This window comes from Ananas comosus, unplaced genomic scaffold, assembly GCF_001540865.1.
Source record: "Ananas comosus cultivar F153 unplaced genomic scaffold, ASM154086v1, whole genome shotgun sequence".
Taxonomy (NCBI): Eukaryota; Viridiplantae; Streptophyta; class Magnoliopsida; order Poales; family Bromeliaceae; genus Ananas; species Ananas comosus.
The window spans coordinates 1-6,333 of record NW_017891869.1 but is presented as its reverse complement, the minus strand read 5'-3'; the positions used below and the strand labels follow the sequence as shown (position 1 = coordinate 6,333).

At 49.9% G+C, this 6,333-nt stretch overlaps 1 non-coding gene across 1 annotated transcript; it reads left to right on the top strand.

The window, feature by feature from the left end:
- Positions 1–668: 668 nt before the first annotated feature.
- Positions 669–751, top strand: TRNAY-GUA. Its single transcript has one exon. It is a non-coding gene; the product is annotated as a tRNA-Tyr (tRNA).
- The last annotated feature ends 5,582 nt before the right edge of the window (positions 752–6,333 follow it).

The window sequence follows — 6,333 nt, the reverse complement described above, 5'->3', positions numbered from 1 at the left end:
GAAGAAGAACTTCTATGAAATGAAAGAGTTTCCACGAGGATATCATTTCTTCAAATAAGGAAGAAGTGTTATCGCCTTCCATTCTTCCGTTTATGGAAGAAGTAAAGAAAAAGGTACTGCGTCTCGATCTATACGAAAGGGCACTGGTTTTTCTTTTCTTTCGGTTTCATTGATAGCAGAAGAGTACGCTAGCTAGCTAGCGGAGCCTGAAAAGGCTTGCTTGCGCCCCACCCCTACAGAAACTATTGCCTACGCTTGCTGCTCGCTCAGTGTCAGTAGAAGGGAAGAAAAGATGGTCACTCCTTTTAGGAACATGGCTCGCCTTACGACTGTTGCACTTCACTCGCAGCTCGTTCATTCACTTGCTCATGAACTCGCTGCTTCGCCAGAAGCGAGGTCTCGCCTCCTTTCCTCCGCCGAAAGATGCTTAGCCAGAAGGGACGAAGGAGGGGAGCTGGGGAAGGCCGACGATGGCAATGAGGGGGAAGCTGTCGTAGAAGCTTTGCCCCTTGCTTTACAGCAATTGTTATGAACTTACTAAATGACCTTATTTATTCTCCCGGAACGCTAGCTAATCTAATAGTTCCCTTCAATCTTCTTAACTTAAGAACGAAGGCCGCCATCCTTCTTATTCAGGAACCCTGATCGGGGGGCGTCGGCCCGGGAAGGGGAGAGTGGCCGAGTGGTCAAAAGCGACAGACTGTAAATCTGTTGAAGGTTTTCTACGTAGGTTCGAATCCTGCCTCTCCCACTTGTTGTAGACTTAAGAGAAGAGAAAGTAGGCGTCAGCGTAGGAGGGCCAACCGAGTGAAGCTCTTTTTTTTTGGCCGTGCCGTGAAGTGAAATTGTATCGTATGCGTTTTAGAGAGGTTGTCAAAAAAAGACGATCTATAGAGATTCCCCATCTATATCCAATCCCAACGAGACGAGAATAGAAGCGAGTCGCTTCCGGCGTCGGCTTGTAGTCTCTGCAGTCGGCACACGCACGCGCCCGCCTTCATGCCTCCTTGGTTCGGGACGAAGCCAAGCGATACATACGATAGACGAAGGAAGCGCCCACCCTGCAGGAGGGCGCGCGCCCTGTAGTTTTGAAGTTGCAAACTCCAGCTTCGAAGCTGGAGTGCTTTAGCCCTTGAGTTTTGAAGCAAGAATCAGCGTTCCGAGCGCCTTGCGCGCTCAAGAACAAGCAAGGGCTCAAGCCGTTTAAGCCCTTTTTTTTGAAGCTGGGGAAGGCAAGTTTAATCGAGGATTGGAGAGGAGAGGTGGAATAAAAAGCTCGGGATGGATTTTGGAGTCTTTGTGCGAGCCGTATGCGGTGAGAGTCGCACGTACGGTAAGGAGGGGGGTTCGCGTCTATACGTGTAGTGTGGTGGTTGGGCCTACCCACCCTATTTGTTCCATGATCTATGGGTCTACTGGAGCTACCCACTTCGATCAATTAGCCAAGATTTTGACCGGATACGAAATCACTGGTGCTCCATCTAGTGGTATTTTTATGGGGATTCTATCTATCGCTGTAGGATCCCTATTCAAGATCACTGCAGTTCCTCTTCGGGCGGCTGTTGGACGGACGGCCCCCTATAGGTAGTAGGGTAGGATGGGTGGTACCGCTCAGATTGCGGCCAATCCTCCTAACTGCGCGCGGGCCGGGCTTAGAGCGCGTGAAACTCATCACTACCTCGTAAGGGCGTTGAGACCATAGCATGTTACACAAAAGCGCCGCTTTCTCTGGAGTGTTGTCACACAGCTGCCCGACTAGAAGAGCTACTCGCTCTGTAGTGTTGTCACACAAGATAAGCACGCCGCCCGCCTGCTGGCCGGGCGAATCGAAGTTATCTTCCGGTCAACTGTCCACCCAGTCAAGTGCAAAAAACACAGTGGAATCACGCAACGCACGCTGCTGGTGTGCTTCCTGCCCACGAGGAAAGAAGAGCGAGAACGGTTCAGATTTGACTGTTTGCAGCATGGGAGCTGATTACCCAAAAAATCCCTGGGAAAAAAAAAAGAAAAGATATCTCGGTAACGAAAACCATAGGAGGCTGTATTGGCGAGATCCAAGGGTTCACAGCTGCCCAAAAGAAAAACCGCCTGGAAGTCCGAGGACCTTTAGTACCGTACCGAACCAGCAGCCTTCGCGCCAAGCGACGACCGCCCTTGTCCCTTTCCTTTTTCCATTCAGCCTACTTCTTAGCTTTGTTCCGTCAGTCTAAGGCAAAGCTTAAGTGGTTCGCCTACCTTACCCACTTGACGAAAGGGAACGAACTTCGTTTCCTTTCCGGGTTTATGGATGGATTCAGTCAGGCTCACTCCTTCCTTTTTAAAAGTGAGGCTTTGCGTCTTCGCTTCCGAGGGTTAGGGGGCCGTTTCGAGCAAGCTTTCGCTTTTTCTCCCGGCTTTCAACAACTTTCGCTGGCGCTTCCAAAGGCGACCCTCTTACCTTTCCGTCATTGAAGTCTTCGTCGCCCTACCCTAAGAAAGAAGTCACTATCAAACTGCTTGCCCTACTGAAGTACCAAAGGTGCGCTACGCCCGGTAAAAATGAAGATGTTTGCTACTGAAAGAAGCCTATTGACTAATATTCTATTCGGTTTACTTTTGAATGAAAGTAGCTATGAAGCCCAATCAACTGTCGATTCAAAAGGCGACATAGTCGTATGGGTGGGGTGTTTGTGGGAAGCTGCCTTGGATATGAGGAATTCCTATAATAGAAAAATGGAACAAAGGCAAAGTCCGTGACGAAGATCTTTCTATCAATATATAGGAATGAGTGTTCGATATAGGGGATAGGATCCATCTGCTCTCTCTCTCTCTATTTTCTTTGATGCAATTGTGAGAGAAAGAGCAGTGCGAACTAGATAAAGAAAATAAAAGATAATCGATCGGGAGATGATTAAATAATAGATACATAGACATCTTTAGTCAAGGGATGTATATATTCTTCCTAAAAATATATATCATCTATCTCTTGTCTTTCTATCTAATATAAAAGTAAACAGACTTCGTTTTTGGGTTCCCCGAAGCCCCTGGATCCTTTCTGCTTCTGCCAACGAAATGAAGGCCTCGCCCCTTCCGAATGCTTCTCCGATCCTTAAGTTTAAGTTAAGTTCTCGCGAAGAGAATAAGATGCTGCTCCCCCTCCCTCTGTCTTTTTCCGCTTTGCTAATCTTCCCCTCTAACGCGGGCCGGGCTTAGGCGGGCGCGGGAGGAAGAAAGAAAGTCGAAGAGCGTCTTCTCCTTTGTCCTTTTTTCAGTGCAACACAGGAAAGCGCCCTCTTTTTGTCATCCCTGCTGCTTCCAAGAGGCCTTTTTTTTGTATTGAACGCATGGCGTAGCTAGGACCCCTCCAATCATGTTTGAGCCTATGTTCAAACCAAAACAACCCCGGGGCAAAAAAAGGGGAATTCCTGAATGCCTGCCGACGTTCAGATAAGGGAATGCTTCCCAAACCACTAAAGGAAAGGCTCGACGAAGGGAGGGAGATGCGGCGGGGTAAGGAAAAGGCTTTCGGAGATTGAGATGTCGATTTGTTTTTCATCGAAAACGAAGAAGGCCGAGGGGATAGCAGCCTTCCTTCGGGCTTTGCCTGCCAAGTTAGAATAAAGAATTCCGGCTCGGCCCGGGAAAGCGCTGGCAACAAGATAAAGGAAGGGGTCCATGTAGCTGCTGCGCCCGCCCACTGAGCAGCAGGTTCGGCATCTACTACAAAAGAGAGAATCCTCTTCAGATAACCACGTCTCTGCTAGGCAGCGTGTGGAATGGCCGAGAGCGGACCAAATGGATATATAATCCAAGCCGAGAGTGGAGTTACGTGAACAGCCGTCTGATAGAAAACAACTTTCACGTTCGGTTCAGAGAGCACTTTTTTCGTTGAGAATTCCTCGTTCCCTTTTGGTACTTGTGGTTGGGGGGCGGTGTGGGTGGTGGTCTGCGGGTGTTTGTGTGCCCGTGGTGTGGTGGTGGGGGGGGTGTGTGTGGTTGTGGGTGTGTGTGGTGTGCGCCGTGGGTGTGTGTGGGTGTGGTTGGTGTGGTTTTGTGTGTTTGTGTGGGGTCGGGGGGGGGCGGCTGTGTGGGGCATGTGGGGTGATTCTGTGTTGTGGTCCGAGTGGTGGGGTGGGTTCGGGGTGGTGTGGCGGGGTGTGGTGGGCGGGGGTCGCTAGGGGGGGCACAGACGGGGGTCGGGGCGGGGCGGGGCTTGCAGGCGGGGGCTTGCTCGGTGGCATGGGTATCTACTTCCCGGATCGTGGCGCGGTATGGACGGTGATTCCCCAGCGGCGAATTAACAACTTGTGGGGCCCTATCTATTCAATCTCTCGAGCCCCGAAGAAAACCCCCCTCTCCCTCGGACTCAATCTATCTTTTGACTCTATATATGTGGGCACCTGATATCTATGAGGGTTCACCCACCCCGGTGACAGCATTCCTTTCTATTGCGCCTAAAATCTCTATTTCTGCAAATATGTCACGTGTTTCTATTGTTGCTTCCTATGGAGGTACATTGCAACAAATCTTCTTTTTCTGCAGCATTGCTTCTATGATCTTAGGAGCACTGGCCGCCATGGCCCAAACGAAAGTCAAAAGACCTCTAGCTCATAGTTCGATTGGACATGTAGGTTATATTCGTACTGGTTTCTCATGTGGAACCATAGAAGGAATTCAATCACTACTAATTGGTATATTTATTTATGCATCAATGACGATAGATGCATTCGCCATAGTTCCAGCATTACGGCAAACCCGTGTCAAATATATAGCGGATTTGGGCGCTCTAGCCAAAACGAATCCTATTTCGGCTATGACCTTCTCCATTACGATGTTCTCATACGCAGGAATACCCCCGTTAGCCGGCTTTTGTAGCAAATTCTATTTGTTCTTCGCCGCTTTGGGTTGTGGGGCTTACTTCCTAGCCCCAGTGGGAGTAGTGACTAGCGTTATAGGTCGTTGGGCGGCCGGAAGGTTGCCATGAGTAAGGTTGGGGGACCGAAGGAAGTTTTCCGTGCACCGGACACGTAGCTTACCGAATCAGTTGCGACACAGATGGGAATGCATGCTACGAAAGACAGGGTCGAGTCTGATACATCAACCGTCGACTCCATATCCTTGTACGAGTCCACAATCACTACACGAGATGAACCTGGATTTGGTGAATGGAAGTTGGCCTTAGGTCTAATAGGACTCCCAGTTACTGCGCGCGATCGTATACTGAGGTGCTCCCCGTCGGTTGTTGGAACGACGCGAGCCGTGCCGGGCCTCGATTCAATTCAGAAAGATGAAGGGGCAGAGGTGACTAATTCCCCATCTCATTTGGGGCGGAAAACGAATCGACATCTCGATGTGATACAGCCCTTTCCATTTTCGTTGGGAAAGAACGGCGAAGTCCATCCGAACCGTCCAATGAAGAAATAAGAGGAGAGCAAAGCGCCAATGGCGCGCGAAGCGCATGCGGAAGGGGCACGGAGAAATAAAGAAGTGTGGAGGAGAAGCTTAGAGCTCATTCCCTTCGCTTCCTGGGCCCAAAGCAGTGCTTTGTTTCCTGGCCAAATCAAGGATTTGGGGCTGATTGCAAAATCTATATGAATAGAAAGATAGATCCATCTATCCAGATATCTATAAAAGAATCGATTTCGATTTCATTCAACCTTTGATTCAAAGAACTGCGCTTAGCCCCCCCCCGCTCATGAAACGGCTCTGCTGCAATGGATGGCAGAGGGTCCGTAGTACCCGAAGCACTGGAGTGATCCAGTAGCCGGGAAGGGGCCTAGAAGTGCCTACTACTACACCACACTACACTTGGTTCTACACATTTACAGAGCTTACCCCTGTCCAGTGTCTGGCAGAACGTTGGGGGCTTCAATCCTGACTCCTTATCCCCATCTCAGCCCAGGCTAACGGAGCCTTACTTATTCAGGGGGGAGAGTGGAGCCTCGAGAAGCACTCTTGAGAGGAAGATCCTTGGCCCCTCTTCATTCTCTACAGGGGTCTCTGCCCACATGGAAGCGGGGCAGAGATGGAAAAGATCAAACACGGGAATAAGAAGTACCTTCCTTTTTGATCATTTTGATAGAGGGGGATGAATAAAGTGGACAAAACAGACTCACATTTTCCAGTCGAAAAGATGGGTTCCTTTTTCGTCTCGACAAAGAAAGAATCATCTTGAGCTCCTAACCCCTTCGTAGGGCCGTGTATTGTAAGTGATCCGAACCTGCCCGGAGCGAGCCCTCCTTAGAGGCAAGTGAAGTTGGTGAGCCGTATGATGGGCAACTATCTCCTGCGGTTCGGAGAGGACTCAGCTGTTAGTTAGTACCCCCTTGGTTTCGGGGTGGACCCTTTCACTCT